The 14,703-nt window shown below is 32.7% G+C and overlaps 1 pseudogene; it reads right to left on the bottom strand.

Annotated features, from left to right (window-relative positions):
* Positions 1–5,338: 5,338 nt before the first annotated feature.
* LOC129890513 (uncharacterized) lies at positions 5,339–8,875 on the bottom strand (annotated as a pseudogene).
* Positions 8,876–14,703: the final 5,828 nt, after the last annotated feature.

Here is a 14,703-nt window from a genome sequence, read left to right as displayed (position 1 = left end):
TACTTGTTGCAAAATATAATGAAAAACTTCAGAAAGAGTCAACAAAAGGTAACCGAATTATTCTACTCTATGGCAAAAACATACACCATGGTAGAGTTTAATCAACATATGGCAATTGTTGAGAAGATAGACAAGAGGATTAAAGACTACTTGCTGAACATTGGATACAACAAATGATCACATGTTCATGCTCAGGTAAATAGGACTTGGATGATGACATCCAACATTGTAGAATTAGTCAATTCAAGAACAAGACATGCCAAAGTTCTTACAAGCTTGAATCTCCTAGAATTCATGAGACAACTTCTTCAAAAATGGAATAACAATAATAAGTCAAAGGCAACATTTTCAGAATTTTACCTTGAAAAAAAGTGTGAAAAATTCTGCAACATAACAAAACTACATCGGAGAAATTAAGTGTTACACCCCGCACTCTTGAGCTCGGAACGTCTTCTTAAGTTCCTTAGACACTATCATGTGAGACGGATAAGCTACGACACTATCAAACAACTCTAAGGAAAGAAGATTGTGATACCTCGCGAGAAGGGAGGTTGGAGATAGAGTCATAAGAATCCGGAAAGAGTTGGAGGCTAAGAAATGAGTCGTAGGACTCGATTTACCTACGTAAGGCACTAAGTTAAGAGTCTTATACACTTAAGTTGCTTAAGGATATATCAAGCTTACGTAGTACGGATTATATAGGCTCTTAAAGTGAGACGAAATTACGAACCCGCGAGGAAGGGAAAAAGACGACGCGTGGCAGCCAATGAAGGAGCGACACGTGGCAGAACCTCAAGCAAGCAGGTGATGCACCTACTTAGGGTCAAGTAGGTGATGCAGCTACTTGGGAGAGGTGGACCCCGCTGCCACGTGGCAGCCCCTAATTGGCAGCATGACACGGTGGCCAATCATGGCTTGACACGTGTCATCCTTAGGGGCTGACACGTGTCACCCCTTGGGACCACATATATGTATGTATATTATGGATATACTTCAGTTTTGGTCTTCAAACTGCAGCAAAAAAACAGAAAACGAACCCTAGAACAAGAGAGAAAATTGCGACGGCTAGGAGGAAAAAAATAGGTACGTTCCGATTTTGTTCTGTAAATTAATTATTCAGCATATACCACGATGATATGGAGGTATTAGAAGTATAAAATCACGGCTTGGTGCAGGCAAAACGGACAGCAACCAGTCCACAGAGTTTCAGCGCGCTAAAGAGGTTTCCGAGGCGCGATTTTGGCTAGTTTTGGCCAATTTCGGGTAAGGTAAGGTTTCTCATTTAAATTAGGACTTTATGAGGTTGTTATGGAGTGTATTATGTACCTTTTATACTGCTGTAAGTATGGAAAAAATCGTGGGGATGCTCAGCGAAAGAAATAATCTAAATTGAAGTCGCCGTAGTTAAATTGTAGTCGAAGTGAGGCGTGGTGTGTTTGGAGGCTGCTGCTGGTTGTGTGGTGTGTGTTGCAGGGTATAATTGTGTTCTAAAATAGGTTTGGGATCTTCTGTTTGCAGCCACACGATTCCACGCTTCGTACGGTTAAAGGTTTCGCAAAATAGAAACTAGAAACCCTCTTTTGATATCGTAACTTCGGACGAGCCGTTTGGAGTTTATATTATGTAATTTTGGTCGTAATATGTATATGTATGGGCTGCTGTTTGCATTGTTGGTTGGCTGCAGGTTCTAAGGGCATGGTTGGGATTTCGGATAGGGCACATTATAGGGGAGGTGCTGTCCGATTTTCGTTAACGCCTTAACTAGTTAAGGAACTAGTCGAGAAGGCAAGCGAAGGGATGAATGTTATGAATACTCATGGGTAGTCTAAGTGGCTGAAAAGTCCAAGGTTTTTAATACTTGCATTACTTCCATGTTAAATAGGTTTCGAGGACAACGATGTGGACGTGATTAAGAGAAGTTCATACAAGGTATGTGAAGCTTTTCTTTGGCGTGTTTTTGGAATAGATATGTAGAGCTATTCTTCTTTTCTTTTGGCATGTCTTAGATATAAGTTATGAATGATATGTACATGATATTTGGGATTCAATCCATTCGTAAAGCTCTGAGTATGAGTCGAGACTCTTGTTTACTTCTGGATATTAGAACTTCTGCAATAGCTGAGTTATTGCCTTTAAGTCTTCTATGTAATTAAAATTAGTACATGTAAGGCCCATTTCTCCTTTCCTTTGGAATGGCTTAATTTTGAGTTAAATGGTATATGATATAGGTTTAAAGGTAATTCCATTTATGAGCTCTGATTGTAACTCGTGACTTGTAGTCACTCCTGAACATTAAGAGTCTGAAAGTAGTCAAACTACTATTCTCGAGCCTGCTATATAATGAATAGTAAGTAGAGGTACTAGCTCCTCTTTTTAGAGGCTCTGAAATGATAAATGACGTTGATTGCATGAGTTGAGTCTTTGACTAGATAAATTGTGTTTCTGATTGCATACACTATATTTCTGATTGCATAAACTGTGTGGCATTATTCTGATGCATGTTTGTGATCCCTGAAGCCCCAACTGATATAAGCCCTAATGACATCTAAAGGGATACCTCGGATAATTACTCCCCCAGTTTTCAGGTGACGGTTCACCTGACTGTTTTATTGAGTCTTAGATAATGGCTTAGTTGCATATGGTTTCTCACTACTCTACTCGTGCATACTGTAACCTATCCTTCCTCGAGTCCCACGATGGGCCGGGATATGTTATCGTGCACAGTGTTACTACTTCTTTCACCATGTCCCGGGCCGGAGGTGTATAGTTCCACGCAAGAGGAAACGATGTCGTACGTGAGGTGTGATATATGTTATATGTTATGACGATACGATTATTCACCGAGTCCCGGGCCGGCAGTAATATGATAGTATATGTGGTGAAATAAGGAAGGAACACCGAGTCCCTCCTTAGAGGGCTGGGTACATATGTATATTATGATGGTACGCTATAGACGTAAACCACTCCATTCACCGAGTCCCTCACTAAAGGGCCGGATACTTTATGTAGGCATGTATATGAGATTAAAGCAATACATTGTGACCCTGAGCCCCGCAGTGAACCAGGTGTGATACGATGATATACATGATAAGATGATACCGTATACGATGGTATGATACCGTATACGATGATATGATGAAATGAAATGCATTATGATACGATGATATGTGATTATGAAGTAATAATGATGACACCGAGTTCACTAGAGGGTCGGGCACAGTATATGATGGCGTATAGGATTACGTGTCCTAAGGTACAGGTATAGTAATTTGTTAATAGTTATGCTTATCCCCTGCATTCTTATTTCAGTTATGATCTCAGTTACGATGTGTTATACTTTACATACTCAGTACATATATCGTACTGACCCCCCTTTTCTCGGGGGGGCTGCGTTTTATGCCCGCAGGTACAGATGTTTATTCTGGAGATCCATCAGCATAGGAGTTCCTCTCAGCTGTGTCGGAAGTGCTTCACTGTTTTGGAGCCTAAATTTTGATGCTGGTCACTTAATGTATATATTTGTACATTCAGGGGTACGGCGGGGGCCTTGTTCCGCCATATGTTGTTGTTACTATTCTTAGAGGTCTGTAGACATATGTATATGTGGGTTATTTGTGAGTTAGTTTCGATGTTGCCTATTCGATATGTTGTGAATGTTTTTGTTATAGCAGCCTTGTCGACTCGCGTGCCCTTTCATGATATGATACAAATGAAAGAGGCTACATGTACATGAAAAAGTTTTAAACTATTGTGGGTTTTTGTATATAGTATCACATCACACACGGTTCAACACTACATAGTTCAATATGACTACAACTGATAGGTAGGTATACGGGGGTCCAGATCGGACCCCAATCGCGGCCTACAGGGTTAGGTCGTGACATTAAGAGTATGGTATTTGTAAATTTCTTTTTGCTAATATTTTTTCTTCTGATTCACATCTAACATCTCTCTTCCTTATATTTCTTTTTATTTTTCATAGGTTAGGGAGACAAATAAATATGTGTATACAGTACTTGATGGTATAACACGATTCACAGTATTTATTCAACAACGTACATGCAGATGTGAGAGATTTCAATTGGATGAGCTGTCATGTCCACATGCTTTAGTTGTTTTAACAACAAAACACACTGGTTATGAAAAATATTACTTTGATTACTACACAAGAGAGAATTTATTGTTGACATACCAATTTCACTTGAATCCCCTCCCAGATGAAAGCACCTGAAATATACCAACACACGTTCTTGAAGAGGTTGCACTTTCTACACTTGGAAAGAGATCTCCCAGGAGGCCAAAATATAAAAGACACACGCAATTGAGAGAAGATGGATTCAAAAAATCAAAAATAACATGCACCAATTGTGGACAACAAAGTCACAACAGGAAGACTTTCACGAATGTTAGGCCTTCAGATTAAAAATAAAGAATGACATTTCAAATAAAGAATAAACTCTGTTTGTTTTAGGTCATTAGTTTGCTACTAGAATTTATTTTTTAGTTCAAGTTTAATTCATTTTTGTGGTCTATAGATCACTGAAGTTTTTTTCATTAGCTACAATTTTCATTAATTAGTGTCTAATGCTCTTCTAATTCAATTTTAGTGTGAACGTAATTCATTTTTAGTTCAAGTTTAATTCATTTTTGTGTTTCTATAGATCACTGAAGACTTTTTCATTAGCTACAATTTTTATTCGTGTTTAATTCTTTTCTAATTCAACTTTAGTGTGTATGTAACTCATTTTTAGTTCAAGTCTAATTCATTTTTGTGTTCTATAAATTACTGAAGGTTTTTTCAATAGCACACTTTTCATTCGTATCTAATTCTATTCTAACTCAAGTTTAATGTGTATATAATAATTTTAGTTCAAGTCTAATTCATTTTTGTGCTTTATAGATTACTGAAGGCCTTTTCCTTAGCTACACTTTTTATTCATGTCTAATTCTTTTCTAATTCAACTTTAATGTCTATATAATACATTTTAGTTCAAATTTAATTTATTATTGTACTCTATAAATTACCGAAGATTTTTTCATTAGCTACACTTTTTATTCATGTATAATTCTCTTCTAGTTCAACTTTAATGTGTATGTGATTTTTCATTCAAGTTTAATTTATTTTTACTTCAAGTTTTATTTTTGTGGTTTATAGAACACTGAAAGCGTTTTCAACACAACATTAATTCATAATGCAAATTTCAATTTGATAACTCTATTGCAACACTTTAACGTTAACATAGCTATGTATTACATTATAAAAAAATAAGATATATTTTACATAAACAAAAAACTATATTAAAAGTGTATTTACATGAACAAAAATCACCTTAAAAAAGATAGCATAAAACAATCTTCAAAACCTAACTAATACACCAGCTATAAACTGTTTTTAGACAATATAGTTTTCATTGACATATTAACTAATATAACTACATTTCTTCATTTATGTGGTCTTTCGTCTTTACTTTGAAAGTTACTCTTTTGCTTCTTCATTGCATATTTCCATAGTAGAGCCCAAACCTCTTTCGGAGACTGTGTGCATTTAGTTATTGATTTGCAATATCCTGTCCATTGCTCTGTAACTCAGAAAATACAGCCACAAAAACTCCACAGTCCTTAAAAAATTTAAAATATAAAATTATTATAAAAATACTATAGAGTTTAATAAGACCAATACAAACGATAATATCTATTTGATAAACAATTAAATTTACAGTGAATCTTCTTGTTGTCTAGGAATCCCTTCAGTTATGAACTTAGATTCAATGACCTCAAACTAATTTTTTCCATTGTGTTTAGGTGATGTCTTCAATTCAGGATGCTTATCATAGAATTTGACCACACTCAAGTAGTATGGTATAATCGATGAAATCCTGCCAACTGTGTTTTGAGACAGATAATTCGCCCCTCCCCAGCCAGAAATGAATCATACACCTTCAAAGACCTTTCAACAATATCAAACACAACAAAAATTCAATGATAACCCTCTTTAAATTTTACTAGAAAGAAAACATAATCCACTTTGTCCCATGGGGTGCTTGCCAACAAACGGCGTCCACATATATACTCAACAATAGCATCAGAAGCTTTGATTCCAAATTTCTTCTTATTTTCATGAGCTTCATAAAGTTGAAAATAAGATTGATCCATCTTTGTCTTGAATAGACAATCAGTAGTTGTAAATCGAACATTATTATTGGTTTCATACTTCCCTTTCTTTCTAATATAGTAAAAAATGACGTCAAGATGCTGTAAACGATTAAAAAATGACGTCAAATGTTAGATAATACTTCAATTCTGTAGCAAGTATTGTTTTAGTAAGCTCATTAAAGCTCACCTACTTTTATGACTTTTAACTCTCTATTTCTTTGACAGGTTTTGGAGGAAAACTCTGTTTTATTTCATACTTACTAAAAGCCTCCATAGTAAGTAGCCATAATCGCCATGGATATGAATTGTGAAAAAAAAAAGGGAGAAGAAGTTGATTCAGAAAAATAAGGGTGTTCAACTGGAGTTTACATAACTAACTTCATCACTCCATGCTTGTCCACAATGTGCCAATTTAAAAAACCATCATTTTGCTTGTACATTGCAAACACCTAATTCAAATGCTGGCTTGAGGACATCAACAACATCTGAGTAAGGTTTCTTTCTCCTTTAAAACATAAAAGAAATGAAGTTTTCAATTAGTTAACTCATTTAAACTAAAGAAAATTTTTGACATATAAAATACCAAACATAAATAAAGTACCTTTTTTGTACCCGCATAAAGACACGAAGTGAATGAATCTATCAAATCAAATTCATCATCTACCCTGATTACAAGTGAAAAAGAATATTTTGTCTCAAATATTTGACGTGTTACACACAAAGTCCTCCCAGATTCAAAATGCTGTATATAAGGAGATTTAATTGACTTTCCTGGATTTTTTTTCTTCCGCTCTTCTTCGATGTTGTTTTCTTTTTATTTTCATCAACAGTGGATTCCTTTTCCTTTTTGTTTTCCTCTAAAGTGGCTTTCTTTTTCCTTTTGTTTTCCTCAACAATGGCTTTCTTGTTTAGATATGATGCTTCTGCCTTACGAATCTGGGAAAGATCTTCAGCACATAACATGAAGTCATCAAGCGTTTGAGGAGTTTTTTGACAACTCTTTGCCGCATCGACATCAGTAGATGCACCACAATCTAATTCACATTTATTAGTTGCACTACTATTAGGTTGTGCTTCAACTGCATTAAGATCAACAACCTTTTCACCTATATACAAAATAAATATTTTAGTAATATAGTAATGGAGGATCAGGTAGAGTAATTAGAGATTACATGGAAAAGAAGTTTATTTGACCTTTCAAGAGAAAACTAATACCATTTATATCAGCAACAACCTCAGATAAAACTTGTTCAATAACAATTTCTGCAATATCTTCATCTATACATAACATGAACACTTTAAAAAAAAGTTGAATGAAAGTATATGAAATGTGTATTAAACCCTTCATTATCAATTTTGTTTTTAGAATTTCCAACAGCAAAAAATATAACTGAAGCTTTAAATACTTGTGATTTTTCATGTTGATTTGATTTCACAACTTGAGCGACATACCCTCTGGATACATATATTGATGCATCGACACAAAGAGCAAATGTTGTGTGTGTAATTAAAATATATTACAAGAAAAACATGTGAATAAAAAATTAAACTTAAACTACAACTTAGATAAGTAAAAAATCTAAACAGTAAATAAACTACTAGTTAACTCCTTGCCAGCAAGCAAAACAAGATATTATAGATGTACTAAAAACATAAAAGAACCTCCATTGAAGTCTAATCCATCCGAAAATGTCTCGCCAGCCTCTTTGTTAGATGATTCCCTAACTTTTTAAGTAAAAGAATTGTTGACGTCTCTCTTAGCAAACAACAAAGAAATATCCTTAAATAACTGTTTGCCGGAATTCATCACAATTCTTTCATTTGAATAGATTGTAAGTCTATCTTCTCTTCAAGAGCTTTGTGACTTTCATTCCCTAGTATATAATCAAATATAACACAAATATTAGAATAACAGTTTTGAAAAAGATAAGCTTAAAGCCAAGTTAGCTTATACCTTTACAAGTTCTTTTCTCAACTCTATAACCTCCATGTTCAACATATCTAGACTATGCTTTGATCCTTTCGACTCCAATTTCAAGATTTCAGAATGATAATGACGAGGTTCAGGAAGCCTGAATTTAGATACCTCATCTTTACTTGCCACTATATTCTCAAACTGAAATTAAAATACAGAAACAAATAGATGTATTAACTTGAGTTGAACTAATATATATATTTATATGTCATAAATTGTATTAACTTTGTATAGATACCTTATGTTTCATAGGCATAAATATGTCATTTTCAATATGCTTTTACCAAGGACTTTCAGTAACTGTTTTCCACCTCAAAATTCTTGGAATAGAATCAGAAATCCGAATAGCTAAATCTTCATCAACACTAGAACAACGCTCAAAAATCCAAATTTGAAGGGCAAGAGACAATCCACCTAATCTATAGAACTGATTGGTTGAATTAAGCTTGTGCCTCACATTATCAAGCAACTTCTTGTAGACATCTAAACTCTACGGGTAAGAATTAAACTGTCCACTTTCCACAAGGTAGAAATAGCTATTACTAATTTGGTATTCACTATTCTCATATAAGAACAAAAAATCATTAATAAAGAACAAAACAATTAGTGAAACAAAGGAATCATCATCTATAAATTCTTTTGCTAAAAACAACTTCCATAGATGATTCTTTTGAACATTGATTTGTTCAGGGAAATAATTGCTTAACAACCAACAAGGAGAATCTGAAATATTAACAGAGCAGCCATCACTAACATAATTTAAGCTTGTAATTAACCCAAATTTCCTAAGCTGAAAAAACAACCTCTTCTCATTTAATTCAAAAGCAAACACATTATCTAATGTGTGTTTTAACTCCTTTTTCATAAGGTAATGAATAAGTTGGAGTTGTGTGGTCACTTTCGGAAGGTCAAGAAAGTAACCAAAACAAGTATTCCTAAACAACTCAAGCTGTTTTTCAAATAAAGAAAATTTTATTTTCTCAATCACGTCGTGATTAGTATATGACAACCACCTATTTGAAAAATACAAAACATCTGGATGTCTCCAGAATTTACGATCCTGCATATAAATAATATCAATTTATCACTATAGATAATTATAGGACACCAAAGTAGACATGAAAAGAGCTCAAACTAAGCAATTGGTCACATATTTCAAGAAAAACTACGATCCAATACTCAACTTTAATGTGTATGTAATACACATTTTAGTTCAAAATTTAATTCATTTTTGTACTGTACAAATCACTGAAGACTTTTTTCATTAGCTACCGATTTCATTCGTCTCTAATTCTCTTCTAATTCAACTTTAATGTGTGTATAATTCATTTTAGTTCAAAGTTTAATTTATTTTTGTGGTGTACAAATCACTAAAGACTTTTCAATTAACTACAGATTTCATTCGTCTCTAATTCTCTTCTAATTCAACTTTAATGTATGTGTAATACATTTTAGTTCAAAATTTAATTCATTTATATTTATTTATTTTAAAAAGAAATAAATTACAACTACAAATGTAATTATTAATTTGGTTGTTGCAATATATCTTTAATACAAGAACATAGAAGCTAAGAGAATTGTAGAGTAGAAAGAAATTATAATTACCTTTCTCTGAGAAACAAGAAATGGAGAGAATGAGAATTCCAAAAATGAGAATATACCTCTTACTACGTGGCACAGTTAAATCAGTAGTAAAAACTTTATCATGCATCTCTCTACTTGTCAAATTTGATAAGAAGTTTTGACAAATATTTTTGTTGCACCCTTACATATTGCCACCAACATTTCTCTCATTTTCGCTTCATTCTTTGGATTTGTCAAATCAGAAAAGATTTCATTATAGGTGTTGATATTCAATGTTTTGTCAAGATAAACAATAACAGCAGTACTCACAAATACTTGTACACAATTACCTATCAGAGTATCACAACTTTCAGGAACAGAATAATCAAAACTCGAACCCTGTTTAACAGAATAAAATGCCAATATCAAATTCCTGGCAAAACTCTCAACAATCACTGATATAATAAACTTGAGCAAATAAATTTAGACTATAATAAAAATATCAAATACACAAATTTTTTCTTTAACATCTAGCACACAAGTTCAAAACAACAACAAACTAAGAAAATACACATAAACAATTGAAAATGCTATCAGTTAAATAATGTGTTGATAGAATAACATACCTGATATAGACTCTCCGGCAAAATCATATTTTTGCACAATCAATTTTCAGTTTTTGGATTTTTCTCTTGAGCAACTTTAGGTCTCACTTTCTTTGACTGAAATTGAGGAGATAAATCCTCAAAATCATCATCACTGTCAACAACTTTCTTAGATGTCGATGCAACATCAACTCGTTTTCTTTTTGATTTAGATTTAAAACTCAACTTAGTGATTTTTTTCCTTACTTTTACCGCCATTTTTCTTCACATGCATTGCTTGAAAATTTTGATTAACCTCACCACCAGCTTCTTCTGGAGATTGATTTGCAGAAATTTTCAAACTAAAAGTAGGATTGACATTCACTTCACCGCCGCCGGTTGAATCAACAATTCAAATTCGTGGGCCTCTTTTAGGAGATTTCTAACCTTCCATTACAATTGTGCACCTAAAACCTACGAGTTCCATTTGAAACAAACAAAAAGATGAAGGAATAAGGGAAAAATAAAGAAGCCCTAAGAGAAGAGAAAGAGAGAGAGCCAGAAAAATGAAAAAAAAAACTAAGAGAAAGAGAGAGATAATGACGCCCTTTTCCTTTTCCCTAAATAAAAATGTGTATATAATATTTTATTTAATTAAAGTACCGATAGTAATTATTAAAAATGGTAATAAAATAAAACTATGTTTAAAAATGATAACTATTTGTTAAAACACATTCAATTAAGTAATTTTTTCTTGAATTAAATGGGGTTGAGCTAAATTTTTTTTTGCTCATTTAGGAACGAGGCTTTTTAACCCAGCCTCATTTGGCCCGCCAGCCTCATAGGCTCAACCCGCGAGCTTCAGAGGTCGGCCCATGGATCATGAATTTTAAAAATATTTATTATATATATATATATATATTAAGTAGTGTTTTATTTTGTCAAATTTTCAGCAACTAGGCAATTAAAGTTATTATAAATATGAATCTTTGACCTCTTTTGCTTTTGTGTTTATGTCTAATTTCTCGTTTATCATTTCTTGTCTAGTTTATGAAAAAATGATCATGTAATGTTTGTTGTTATGATGAATCTTATGATTGATGACTGTTGTATTCTACATGTTCTATTATTTTGTAAGTATTCCACTAAAGTGTGTGAAATTCATGGACATGTAAATTTTTGATGTATTGGTGTTGTGTTGATCTATGTTAGATAGTCTTTCTAAGAGGCCAATATTGTTTATCTTTTGATTGAAAGGTCAACCCGTACCAACACGTAGCCTGCTTAGGGCTGGATTGAGCTGCTATTTTATTGGCCCTTTAGTTAAAAGGGTCAGCCCGTCCTAACCCATTTAACTCGCTAGTCTTTTAGGGTTGGATTGGGCCAGTCCATTTTAACAATTCTAGGTATATCCCTTAGGTTTGTCATTTAGATATACCCTCATTATGAAAGTGACTTATATATATGTCTATTGTTACACAAATGACTCACATATGCCTTTTCTTCTAATAGAAGTGAAAAAAACAATTTAAAATTAATTTTTTAAAATTTTTAATTAAAAAAATGCATATAGAGGCATATTTGATCCTTCTCACACTTAATTTATTTTTTTAATTTTTCTGATACAACAACTAATTTGAATTTATTATTTTAATGGTCAAATTTATTCTTCACACTACTTTTATTGTAAAATTTATTATACATGCCCCAATTTATTTTTATAGATACAAAAACGAAATTACAATATTGCAGCAAAAAAAATAGTTTTAAATTGCAATATAGTTGGAAAAAAATATTTTTAATTTTTTTTCTCTTTTTTTCATTCACACTTTTTTTATTTCTCTTATATTTACACCAAAAAAAAATAAATTAAGAATTAGAAACTTAAATAATGATAATAAAAAAAGTCAAAAAATAATTCATGCGTAAAAAAGATTATATATACCCCTAAACTTTGCTTTAAAAATCACATGTATGGGTATATATATATATTTTATTTTTTTTACTTTCTAAAAAAAATATATATACCCCTTACATGAACTTTTAAAAAAAAATTAAAAATCAAAAAATTATTTTTTTCACTTCCTTAAAATGAAAAAGGTATATGTAAACTATTTTTGTAACGGTGGAAGGTATATATGAGCAACTTGTGTAACAATGGGGATATATACGAACCATTTGTGTAACGGTAGGAGTATATATAAGTCACTTTCATAATGGGGATATATCAGCTCTAAATGACAATGTTGAAAGGTATATCAGGACCTTTTCCCTAATTTTAATGCATTTTTTTTACCAAAACAAAACTAATACACACTTATAATATATCTATATTACATGAACATTTATACATAGTACTAGATTGAGGTTGCCCGTGCGGGCCCAATATATATGACCGATAATAGTTAGGAATACATGTAATGCGGCAATTGGAAAATCAGCTCAAAGCAATTGAAGTTCATTTCATAGAAAGATGGTTAATATATGTACACACATTGTATATACATCATGTTCATGATTGCACCTTCCATGCCAGGGTTATGAAAAGCGAGCGCCTTATTGCCTTTGGCCAGGCGCAAGGCAAGGTGAGGCCTCATCACAACCTTGCCTTGTCACCTATTTCTTTGCGTGGCGAGGCGAGATCAAAAAGGCGAGAGGCGACAAAGGCATCACCTTTTATTTTTTGTTTTAAAAAGAATTGATTTAATAATTAGAAGGCAATATTAGAATTTATTTGGTGTTTTGGTGAACCTACAACTCTCTTCTCTCCTTCACGACTCTTCTTCTCTCTTCTTAAGTTCTTCAGCTATTCAATTCAAGACCTCAGCCACTCAGCAGGTACGTTTTCAACTCCTTTTTTCCTTCTTTCTTCTCTTCTTCTTCTGTTCTTTTCTTCTTCTTCTTCTTTCATATGCATTCAACACAACAATGTGCAATCTCCATTTTTTTATGCTCTGAAGCTATTGACTGCAATCTGCCCCTTTTTTTTTAAAAAAAAATTTAATCCTTCAATGTTTATTTCTGTCTTCTCAATTTAGTTTTATGCTAATTTGATAATCTTGAACAAGAATAGACTTTTAGAGTTCTCGTATTGCTTCTCAATTGTCTTATGAATTATTGAGTCATTCAAGTTCTAGACTTTTAGAATTTACTATTAATTTTTGAATTGAAATATTTGCTAATATATGCTATTGCTATTGAGATTATAAATATTTATGTATGCAATTAAAAATTCAAAAAGGCGAGCGCCTCGCCGCGAGGCAAAGTAGACCCTTATCGCCCTTTCGCCGTCCAAAAAACTGATCTATGCATGCATTACATATTTACAGAAGTTTGTATTAGAAAAGACGAAGTGACTGATTACTATGTTGGTGGCAGTCTTGGTTTTCTTTAATTACCGTTGTAATTTTTTAACGGTTGAGGCTTCCTGTTGAAGTAGGGGAAATGTTTTGCTTCTGATATGAAAAGGTAGCAGCCAATTTTTCTGGAAATACAAATGAGAAGAATAAATGATAAGAGAAAAAAAAAATACACAATTTTAAATAAAATATCTCAATATTTGTTGGGAAAAGTAAATAACCTTTCCCAAGAATACATTTTGTATTGATTTAAGATGCAATAATATCTAAAGGTCCTGACCCTACTAAAACAGAACATATTACACGAAGACGGTACTATACATTGGATCACAAGTTTGAATGATCCAAATTGAAAAAGGGCCAAACAAAAAGGTCTGGAACCATATTCTTCGACATGTACCCGAAAAATGTCTATTCCCTTTACAACCTCATATATGATTCACCATTATAAAATATGTATAAACATGAATTATAATTTTAAAAGTTAATAGAAAAGGACGGCACCCCTAACGACTATTTAATCACTTTTTATTTGAAAAAAAAATAACAAAAACAACAATTCTATTGCATTAGCATCTCAGTCGACATAGATCACAATACATCAAGCACAAGATTTATAACTTCTATCAAGAATCTCACAAGCATTATATTTTGCTAAAAATGGTATCTCGCTTATCAAAAGAGGATATAAATATCATTCAATGAAAAGCACCAACTGTTTTATGAGAGCACAAAACAGATATGAATATTCAAAAGAGCTCAACCATTTTTAGGCCAAAAATGTGAACATAACAAAGTTGTACATAATACAACTAACTGCAACCTTTTTCTTTTGAAGACATCCCTCCCATCAGTCGGCTACAAAAAGTCCTAAATGCAGTCAACAGTGTATAAACATTGATGACAAAATTGATGCCTCTTCTCAATATAAAAGTTGTCTGTCTTATCGAAAAAAAACTTTTTACTTCTTTTTTCTACTTTTAATCACTTTATATGTATGTTAATAATTGCATTGTTGGGATGGAGCAAGCTAGCCAATAGAAGATCTTTCGAGTATCACATTATATTA

This window comes from Solanum dulcamara, chromosome 5 (assembly GCF_947179165.1).
Source record: "Solanum dulcamara chromosome 5, daSolDulc1.2, whole genome shotgun sequence".
In the NCBI taxonomy this organism is placed as follows: Eukaryota; Viridiplantae; Streptophyta; class Magnoliopsida; order Solanales; family Solanaceae; genus Solanum; species Solanum dulcamara.
This window is presented reverse-complemented; position numbering and strand designations above follow the sequence as displayed.